Source organism: Tachyglossus aculeatus, chromosome 17 (genome assembly GCF_015852505.1).
Source record: "Tachyglossus aculeatus isolate mTacAcu1 chromosome 17, mTacAcu1.pri, whole genome shotgun sequence".
Taxonomy (NCBI): Eukaryota; Metazoa; Chordata; class Mammalia; order Monotremata; family Tachyglossidae; genus Tachyglossus; species Tachyglossus aculeatus.
The window spans coordinates 33,124,442-33,135,945 of record NC_052082.1 but is presented as its reverse complement, the minus strand read 5'-3'; positions in this window follow the sequence as shown (position 1 = coordinate 33,135,945).

Genomic DNA, 11,504 nt, shown 5'->3' with positions numbered 1-11,504 from the left:
GATAGTATGTGATCATTTCATCAGCACATGTTGCACTTGTGATGGAAGACTGGAAAGACAAAATATAATAGGGAAATAAATGATTTTAAAGAGCACTACAAAATTTTAATCAGCCTAATGGCATATATGGTTCCTGAGTAAATGGAAGATGTTTGAGCCTAACAGTAACTGTCACTAATAGACAATTGAGGAAATAGAAAACATAATCTGAATTTATAAAGCACTTACTAGTTGCCAAGCACTATGCTCAAAGCTGTAGTAAATGCATAATAATCAAATGGGATATATTCCCTGTCCCTCACAGGATCGCAGTCTAAAAAATTTGGAGAAGAAGTATTTTATCCTCATTTTACAGGTAAGAGTCCCAGAGAGGATGAGTGACTTATCTTGTGACCCCCAAGGTTCTTGCTCTTTCTTCTAAAACCACACTGCTTTCTTCGAGAAAGATCATATGTGCTATAGCACAAATGATAGGATGCGCTGGGAAGAGGCTAAAAGTAGGGGAAACCAAGCAGGAATCTCCCCTCCCCAACTTATTTCAGTCACAGTGGAGCCTTCAAATAATCAGTAGTACTGAGCCTAGACTGTAAGCTCATTATGGACACTCAGTCATTTGTATTTATTGAGCACTCACTGTGTGCAGAGCACTGTACTAAGCAATTGGGAGAATACAACAATAAACAGGCACATTCCCCTCTCCACAACGACTTTACAAAGCTAGAGACTGGGAACGTGATTGATAATTATGCTGTACTCTACCAAACACTTAGAACAGTGCTCCGTACATAGTATGCGCTCAGTAAATACCGTTGACTGATTGAGGACTCTATGCAGAGCACTGTACTAAACATTTTGGAGAGCAAATATGCAGTTAGTAGGCGTGGTAACTACTCTCAAAGTGTTTATGGCCTTCCTTGTGAGATAGATACAAAAATGAACTGTAGGTAGGGAGAAACAATGCAGTTTATAGGAAGGTAAGGGCAGGGAGTGTGTGAATAAGTGTTGAAAAAGTGCTAGAGCAGCAGTGGGGGTGGTGAGATATAGGGTGGGGTGAAGAAAGATTAAACAGGGAAGCCTCCTGAAGGAGTTGTGATTTTAAAAGGGCTTTGAAGATAGGGAGAGCAGTGATGAGATGGATGCAAAAGAAAAACTAGTCCAGACAGAGGAGAGGGGTAGTCTTTCAGATATGAAGGAGAGGGTTGGACAAGAACAAGAGAGAAACAAGAAGGAGGCATAGTGAACAGATTGGTGTTAGAGGAGCAAATTGTGCAGGCTGCGTTGGAGTGGGAAAGAAGCAAGGTTAGGTCAGAAAGAGGGAGCTGATTTGCAGGCCTTAAAGCCCACTGGAGGTTTTTGAGGATTAGGAGGATGGGAAAAGAATGATGTTTTAGAGGAATGAAGTGTGGAATGGAGAGGGAAGAGGATGGAGGCAGGATGGTCAACGAGGACGTTTGAGATGGGATATGACAAGTGCTCATGCCAGAGTGGTAGCAGTTTTGGTGGACAGGAAGAGACAAATTCTGGAGATGTTGTGAAGCAGCATGGCTCAGTGGAAAGAGCACGGGCTTGGGAACCAGAGGTTGTGGGTTCAAATCCCGGCTCCTCCACTTGTCAGCTGTGTGACTTTGGGCAAGTCACTTAACTTCTCTGTGCTTCAGTTACCTCATCTGTAAAATGGGGATGACTGTGAGCCCCACATGGGGCAAACTGATCACCTTGTATTCTCCCTAGCACTTAGAACAGTGCTCCGCACATAGTAAGTGCTTAACAAATGCCATCATCATTACTATTATTATTAAGTAGAATGCACAGGGTTTGATGACTTCCTGAAAATATGGGTTTGAAGGAGGGCGTTGAGTCAACGATCAGTCCCTCCATCATATTTGTTAAGCGTGTACCATGTGCAGAGCACTGAACTAAGCAGCTGGGATAGTGCAATATAACAGAGTTGGTACACATGTTCCCTACACACTAGGAGCTTACAATCTAGAAGGATAATACCAAATTTTCAGGCTTGAGAGACAGGGGAGGATTCTATTTATTCTGATGACTTGACACCTGTCCACATGTTTTGTTTTGTTGTCTGTCTCCCCCTTCTAGACTGTGAGCCCGTTGTTGGATAGGGACCGTCTCTATATGTTGCCAACTTGTACTTCCCAAGCGCTTAGTACAGTGCTCTGCACACAGTAAGCGCTCAATAAATATGATTGAATGAATGAATGAATGTATGAATGAATAGTGTTATCAACAGTTGGGAGGAGGAGAGGGTTTCGGTGGGAAGAGAAGAAGATCAGTTGAAGAAGAGTTCAATTTTGGACATGTTGAGTTTGAGGTTTTGGCAGGACATCAAAGAAGAGCTGTCCTGAAGGCATCTTCATTTTATATTCTATTACGTTATCTTATCAGTAATTTATTTCAGTGACAGTCTCTCCTGCTAGATTGTACACTTCTTGAAGGCAGGGATCATGTCTATTTAATCTCTTGCACTGTTCCAACGCTTTAGTAGACTGCTCTCACAGTCAGTCTCACAGATAGAAAGCTCTCAATAGATAGCACTGACTGTTAAACTACCAACTGACCCCTTGCAGAGAAAAAAGCTTGGTGATGGATTAATTGTGGAAGGATTAATTGAAAAGAAGCAGCGTGGTGTAGTGGATAGAGCACGGGCCTGAGAGTCAGAAGGTCATGGGTTCTAATCCAGTCTCTGCCTCTTGTCTGCTTTATGACCTTGGGCAAGTCATTTCACTTCTCTGTGCCTCAATTACCTCATCTGTGAAATAGGGATTGAGACTGCGGGAAGGGGACTGTGTCCAATCCGATTTGCTTGTATCCAGTGCTTAGTATAGTGCCTGGCACATAGTAAATGCTTAACAAATATAACAATTATTATTATTGTTTTATTATTAAGAAGCATGGCCTAGTGGATAGATCATGGATCTGAGTCAGAGAACCTGGGTTCTAAACCCAGCTCCACCATTTGTCTGCTGCGTGACCTTGAGCAAGTCACTTGACTTATCTGTAAAGCACTTACCTCATCCATGAAATTGGGATTTAGACTGTGAGCCCCATGTGGGACAGGGACTGTGTCCAACCTGATTAGTTTGTATCAGGGCTTGGCACTTAGTAAGTACTTAACAAATACCATTTTTTTAAAGAGGGTGTACAAATTTTTAGACTGTGAGCCCACTGTTGGGTAGGGACTGTCTCTATATGTTGCCAATTTGTACTTCCCAAGCGCTTAGTACAGTGCTCTGCACATAGTAAGCGCTCAATAAATACGATTGTTGATGATGATGAAATGAGCTCTCAGAAAGGACTCCACAGTCACAAACGCAGGAAAAGAACTTTATCAGGAAGAGGAAGAAGAGGTGAAAATTTAGAAGAGAAAATGAGCAATTCCCTGTTTGAGGTAGCTGTGGAACATCCAAAAGAAACAAAGTCCGAGACAGGAGGAAATACACCTCTGAAGTTAAGATGAGAGATCAGGACTGATGAGATGGGAAAAGAAGAATTGACTTATAACAGAAGAGAGATTTTTGAACACATGGAAGGTTCTTTGGGCTCTAAAGGTGATAAAATTACTCCAGGAGAAGTCCCCTGAACCTCCTTAAATAATGATTGTCAACAATCTGGTCTGGATGATTTAGTTATTCACTTGACTGAAGGCACAATCAGAAGCAAACATGAAGCAAATGGGCCTAAGAATCAGGGGATGTGGATTGTAATCCTGGTTCTGTCACTTGCTTGTAGCGTGACCCTGGGCCAGTTATTTAACTTCTCACCATCTCAGGTGCCACATCTAAAAAACGGCAGTTGTATACCTGTCCTCCTTCATCCTTAGACTCTTTCACCCTTAGACAGTGAGCCCCATGAGGGACAGAGACTGTGTCTGGTATAATAATCTTCCATCATCATCATCAATCGTATTTATTGAGCACTTACTGTGTGCAGAGCACTGTACTAAGCGCTTGGGAAGTACAAGTTGGCAACATATAGAGACAGTCCCTACCCAGCAGTGGGCTCACAGTCTAAAAGGGGGAGACAGAGAACAAAACAAAACATACCAAGAAAATCAAATAAATAGAATAGATATGTACAAGTAAAATAAATAAATAAATAGAGAAATGAATATATACAAACATATATACATATATGCAGGTGCTGTGGGGAAGGGAAGGAGGTAAGATGGGGGGGATGGAGAGGGGAACGAGCCCACTTCCATCTACCCCAGTGCTTAGTACAGTGCTTGGCACAATACTATTATTATTGTGGGTCTGCGCAGCATATTGAGGACCTTTGCAGCCATGGGCTTATAGGAATCAGGCAAGGATCATGGCCTCGACTTAAGTCAATATTTTAAATCAAACATATACGGTTCTCCCATCAGGAAATGATAGGCATCCTGGCTTCTGATGTAAAGTAAGCTGTATTCCCAAACACTGAGAACCTGTGTCTGCAGTCAAATCCTGAAGAAGAAGAAAGAAAGAAATCTTTATCTCTGGATTGGCCAGGCTGCAAAGGGAGTGGTTTATTCCTCGTGGCTAGACACAAACACTCGTTCTCTGGTGACGCATGGATTGCTGTTCACCCTTCTCTGGACTCATTTCTCCTGGGCACTTTCATTTCCGAAATCCTTAAGAGGTCCACACTCATGAAAACAGGAGAGTGGAGGTACTGGTGGTCGGTTTCAAGCCTTTCTAGGATGCTTGTGAACAAACCTTTAGTTTATTCCAGCCTTGAAGCGACCATGGAGAAAGTGTTGGGGCTCCTTTTGACTGTGCCTTTTCACTGACACGTCTGATTGACTCGCATTGCTGCTTACAATAGCATAAGAAGGAGTGTTGGTAATCAGTGCTAATGAATACACACATCTACCTGATTCACACACTGGGCTCCCTTTTGCTCCCTTGCTTTTGTTTTATGTTCATTAAAATTCCCATCAGGATGCAAAAGCTGAGCAAGACCCAAAAAGAAACCGACAAAAACTGTTCAGACAGAGATATTGCAGTGACATTTTCCTAGGGGGGAAGGTGGGGAGGGGGGGAAGGGGACAGGGATAAGGGAGGAATCATTGAAAAGGGAAGAAATTAAATAGCTATGTGGTATTTTCCAATTTGCTCTAGATCACTGATTACTGTAGTATTAAAAAAAACACTTGACAAAGACAGTAGGCTACAGTTGTATGAAAAAAAATGACATCCCTCTCCATTTAGGCTATAGGGAATCTTGCTTAGATAACTTCTTTTTTTTGTACTCAGACTTAACTATGTGGCTTTCTAAACCTTATCAAAGAGCAATTCTGGTAAGCAAGTTTGTGGATCATTTGTGTAATTAAAGAATGATTGTTGTTTTCATAAATAAACTAGGTCTGTAACACGAAGGATACTTGCCCATAATAATGCAAATAGTTTCTGCAATATTTCTCATTGATAAGGTCAATTTTGACAAATTCATTTTTGCTAAGAAAGGTTACAATTCCATAATCCCTTTGTTAACCACTGCCAGCTCTTAGACCTCATTTTACCTTCAACAAATACAAATGTGGAAGCTGGAATTGTTCTGGCTTATGTGCAGGTTGAATAGGCAAAGGGCTAAGATTTAAATAAGTTGATAATTCCTTCAGGTAATCAGATAGCTAGGTTAAAGAAATCATTGTTTTTCCAGGGAGTCTTTTGAGCCTCCTGCTCTGATTATTCTTCAAAGGACTCACTAGAAAAAGAACAAAATAAAAGAATCAGAGACTTTTCGAATCATAGAATTGGAAGGAGCTGGAAAAAGCAATCAAATCCAACCCTCTGCTTCCAAGAAAGGCAGCACCTAAATAATCTGGAGCCATGATATGTGTACATGGACTACCTTGGACCCCCAAAACATCACCAAGCTCTGTCTTTAGCCCCACTGAGTCAGAGACCCTAGAAATAACTTCTAAAGCCCCCTGCAGTTCTGCCAAGATCTTCTCCTAAGTTTCCATCCCAACTGCTGCCCACCGACTGGTCTGTCAGCTTCAGTGAACTCTTCAGCATGGCCTTGGAGTCAGAAGGACTTGGGTTCTGATCCCAGCTTCACCATTTGTCTGCTGCATGACTTTGAGCAAGTCATTTCTCTGCACCTCAGTTACCTCATCCGTCAAATGGGGATTTAGACTGTCAACTCCATGTGGGACAGGGACTGTGTCCAATACGATTTGCCTGTACCTATCCCAGCTCTCAGAACAGTGCTTGACACATAGTAAGTTTCTATTTTTGATGGTATTTGTTAAGCGCTTACTATGCGCCAGGCACTGTACTAAGCACTGGGGTGGATGCAAGCAAATAGGGTTGGACACAGTCCCTGTCCCATGGAGGGCTTGCAGTCTTAAGTTAAGCACAGTAAGTGCTTAACAAATATTATCATTATTCTATTGATCAATCAATCAATTGTATTTATTGAGCACTTACTGTGTGCAGAGCACCGGACTAAGCACTTGGGAGAGTACAATTACAGACATATTACTGTCACTGCAGACGGCACTACCATCCTTCCCATCTCACAAGCCCGCAACCTTGGTGTCATCCTCGACTCTGCTCTTTCGTTCACCCCTCACATCTAGTCTGTCACTGAAACCTGCTGGTCTCACCTCCACAACATCGCCAAGATCTGCCCTATCCTCTCCATCCAAACCACTAACCTGCTCGTTCAATCTCTCATCCTATACCGACTGGATTACTGCATCAGCCTCCTCTCTGATCTCCCATCCTCCTGTCTCTCCCCACTTCAGTCCATACTTCACGCTGCTGCCCAGATCATCTTTGCGCAGAAATGCTCTGGGCATGTTACTCCCCTCCTCAAAAATCTCCAGTGGCTGTCTGTCAACCTATGCATCAAGCAAAAACTCCTCACTCTCGGCTTCAAGGCTCTCCATCACCTCGCCCCCTCCTACCTCACCTCCCTTCTCTTCTTCTCCAGCCCAGCCCGCACCCTCCGCTCCTCTGCCGCTAACCTCCTCACTGTACCTCGTTCTCGCCTGTCCCGCCGTCGACCCCGGCCCACGTCCTTCCCCTGGCCTGAAATGCCCTCCCTCTGCACATCCGCCAAGCTAGCTCTCTTCCTCCCTTCAAAGCCCTACTGAGAGCTCACCTCCTCCAGGAGGCCTTCCCAGACTGAGCCCCCTTTTTCCTCTCCTCCTCCCCATCCCCCCCACCCTACCTCCTTCCCCTCCCCACAGCACCTGAATATACATTTGTACAGATTTATTACCTATTTGTTTTACTTGTACATATTTACTATTCTATTTATCTTATTAATGATGTGCATTTAGCTTTAATTCTGTTTGTACTGATGACTTGACACCTGTCCACATGTTTTGTTTTGTTGTCTATCTCCCCCTTCTAGACTGTGAGCCCATTGTTGGGTAGGGACCGTCTCTATATGTTACCATCTTGTACTTCCCAAGCACTTAGTAGAGTGCTCTGCACACAGTGAGCGCTCAATAAATATGATTGAATGAATGAATGAACATTCCTGCCCACAGTGAGCTTACAGTCTAGAGGGCATCAATCAATCATTGGTAATTATTGAGTACTTATTGAGGGTAGGACACTGTATTGAGCTATCGGGAGGGTAACCAAGAGGCAAAGACAAGTTCCTACCCTCCAGGAATACAATGGACAAAAAATGATTTACTAGTTTAGCAGGAGCAGGAGGAAGAACAAACTAGGGTAAGCAGTAGGATGGCTATGTCAAGATGAAGTGTCAATTAAAAATTTAATTGGCAATAGTAGAAGCTTAATAAGTAAGGGCAAATAATAAATGATAATTGCGCACATACAAAGGTTGATAATTTGATGTATTGGGAGTTAATCAGGGAAATCTTCCTGAAAGGATTTGAGGAGGAGTTTGGTGACGGGGAGAGTTGTGGGGTGGCAGATTTGGGCAGGTTTTCCAAAATAAGGTATAGGGAGAACAGAGTGATCAAGGAGTTAGAGGTGGGACAGTCAAAGTTGAGACACAGTTGGAAGGCAAAAGCTGATTAATAGCAGGTGAAGATAACTGAAATCTGAAGGGAAAGATTGTGGAGAGCCTTGAAATGGATAAGTTTTTACTCATCAAGGAGGGATATTGGTAACCACTGTAGGTTTGTTCAGTCTGAGGAGAAATGTGCTGATCAGTGTTTCAGAATGATGATTAAGAAACTAGTGTTTGTAGTAGACACTGAAAAAATGATATACCAATGAGGAGAATGATATAGTAGTGTAGCCATGAGCAGTTCTTAAGCATTCACTGCGTGTTCTTTATACAGATGAGGAAACAGCTGCCCAGCAAGTGAAGAAGCAGGGTGCCCTAGTGGAAAAAGCCCTGGCCTGGATGTCAAAGGACCTGAGTTCTAATCTTGACTCTCCCACTTGCCTGCTGTGTGACCTTGGGCATGTCACTCAACTTTTCTGGATCTCAGTGTCCTCATCTGTAAAATGGGGATTCAATAGCCATCTCCCTCCTCAGGCCGTGAGCCCCATGTGGGCCAACCTGAGTAGCTTGAACAGTGCTTGAAACATTATTTCATTATTATTAACACATACAATAATAAGAAGTGAGTTGTCCAAGGCCCCAAGAAAGTCAGCGCCAGAGCTCGGACTAGAAACCCCGCTTCTGACTCCATGGTCTTTCTGCTGCCTCCCCTATATCACCAAAGTAAAGGAAGTTGGAGGCTGTGAAACTGTTAACGAGGAAGCTGTCATCAAAGAATTGCTCCTTAATAAACCTGACGACTCTATGTTTCATAGTGGTTAGTCAATTGGTTCAATGAAGTAGCTATTCAGGATGTTTACCACTTGAATCTGCAGGTCTCAAGTGCTTCTCACTTTCTTTCCTTGGTCAGCTAGAGACAGGATCCAAATCACACTGGTTGGAGGGTAGTTTTTCCAGCATTCTATTTTCCAATTTCCCATCCCAATATTTCCAGTATTTTTTTTCCAAAGTAAATGGGGTTCAGTGATTTAGGGTGGACTTTGAAAGTGATCTCCTTTTGTGGCAGGGGGAAAGGAGGAATATTTTCAATATGGTTGCAACTCACCGTTCTTATCTAAACTATTCTCACTAAAGCTGGAGTAGTGGCACAGTTTGTGTGTTTCTAAGCATCAAAAGCAGAGAATAAAGCCAACTATCTGATTGAATTTGAAGGTAATCAATCACTGCTATTTGCTGAGCACTTATTGGGTGCAGGTTGTTGTTCAAAGCACTTGGGAGGGTATAGTAATCAATCATATTTATTGAGCACTTACTCTGTGCAGAGCACTGTACTAAACAATTGGGAGAATGTAATGTTACAGAATTAACAGACCCGTTCCCTGCCCATAACGGGTCTACAGCCTATAGAGTAGGTCATCATCAATTGTATTTAATAGATATGATATTAATAGATCATAGATAATAGATAACAGATAGACATTATTGTAGATAATAGATAGACATTATCCTTGCCCTTAATATAGAATCTAAATAAATCATTTATTTATCTGTTTACTTGTTTTAATGTCTGTCTCCCCCCTTCTAGATTGAAAGCCCAGTGTGGGTGGGTATTGTCTCTCTTCATTGCTGAATTATGCTTTCCAAGCACTTAGCACAGTGTTCTGCGCACTCAATAAATATGATTAAATGTATCCATGAATAGAATCTAGCGAGAACAGGATTTTTTTTTCTTTCTTCAAGAAAAGCCTGTAATGTATAAAGAAGAACAACAAACAAGAAAACATGCCACCTCATGTAAATGAATCTGGAAATTAGGCTTAAAAATCCTTTGGCTTGGAGATGAGAAAATGACTCTACACTGTAAGCTCCTCTCTAGACTGTAAACTCCTTGTGGGAGGGGAAGATCTGTATGTACAAGTGGTTAGTACAGTGCTCTGCAGGCAGCAAACACTCAGCAAATACCATTGATTGAATGAATGATTGACAGGAAACCTCTAAATTAGGCAGACTAGGCTTTGGATCTCCCTCAACTGATTTTTCCCATCCTCTTTTATTTTGTCATAAAACATGATTCAGCTCATTAAATATTTCAAAGTTGCTAGGTTTCTCTCCTGCCAAGACAGTCTAGGTTGGAATTCCATCATCCCAGAGAAGGATCTCCTACAACTCAGTTGTGAGTAATTATTCATTAAACAGACCTCGGTACTCCCTCAGAGTGACGGAACTAAGCTTACAGTTCATGAATCACTCCCATATTGGCAGGCACATTCAGAGGAAGGTTGGGATGGCTAAAATGGATTTTCAGTGTGTGGTCAGTGAAGGTTTTCCATTCAACCTCCTTGCCTCATCGGCGTTGATTCAGCCTCCTCGAAAACCACACCCTTGCATAAAATCACTACGGGACCAAGAGGCTGAGAAAACAGGATCGATAATGATTCCCTTTCCAGCAAAGCCAATTCTGTATCCACTGCAAGAACTTCCCAGGCAGAAACTAGTAATTAGGGTTTTCTTCTTTTCAGTAGTGGAGCAATATGGGTGGAGTGGAAATGAACCTCAGAGCTGGAAGGAATGTGGCGATGTTTTGTCATTGGCAGAATGGATGAAATGCTTATTATCATGTATGCAGGGGGATGCTGAGTTTTGCTGGAGGAATGCTTTCAAGGGATTTATGATCCTTGGAAATGAGGGGAATGAAAAATGTTCAATTGTATCCCCACAGAATGCCTGTATACGCAGTTCTTTGGACACTTTGTACAAAGCCATTGTACAGTTCTCTCCTCTAGACTGTTGGCTCTTTGTGGTCAGCATTTATACCTACCAACTCTATCATAGGATACTCTCCCAAGTGCTAAGTACAATGGTCAGCCCTCCATAAATAGTATTGATTAATTTTTGGACTGATAGGTGTGATAAACTGCTGAAGCTAGAACAAAAAATGGAGAGGGGAGGAATGGGTAAAAGAAAAATGCAGCCAAGACTCCAGCCACTGGAGCTGGAAGGCTCAGAGTTACCATTGCTTGAGTAGATTAAAGTTAATCAGGTTGGATACAGTCCCTGTCCCACATTAGGCTCACAGTCTTAATCTCCATTTTACAGATGAGATAACTGAGGCACAGAGAAGTAAAGTAACTTACCTAAGGTCACACAGCAGACAGGTGGTGGAGCCGAGATTAGAACCCATGTCCATCTGACTCCCAGGCTCTTAATGTATCCACTAGGTCATGTTGCTTCTCTATTATTCCTTTATTATTGATTAATTCATTTATTTACTTATTTATTTTATGATCAATTGTTAAGTGGAAGAGCCAGATTAGAACCCAAGTTCTCTGATTCCCAGGCCTCTGGAGCTGACCAGGTGGAAACCAGCTCAGCTAAACTATCGCCATAGCTTAGTTAATAATAATAATTGTGGTATTTGTGAAGCACTTACTATATGCCAGGCACTGTATTAAGCACTGAGACACTGTGCTAAGTGCTTGATGACATTCGCAGTGGGAGAGCATTGTTTTAAGCACTAATCACTGAAGATTTTTGAAGAGAGGTGAGATGTGTGCAGAATA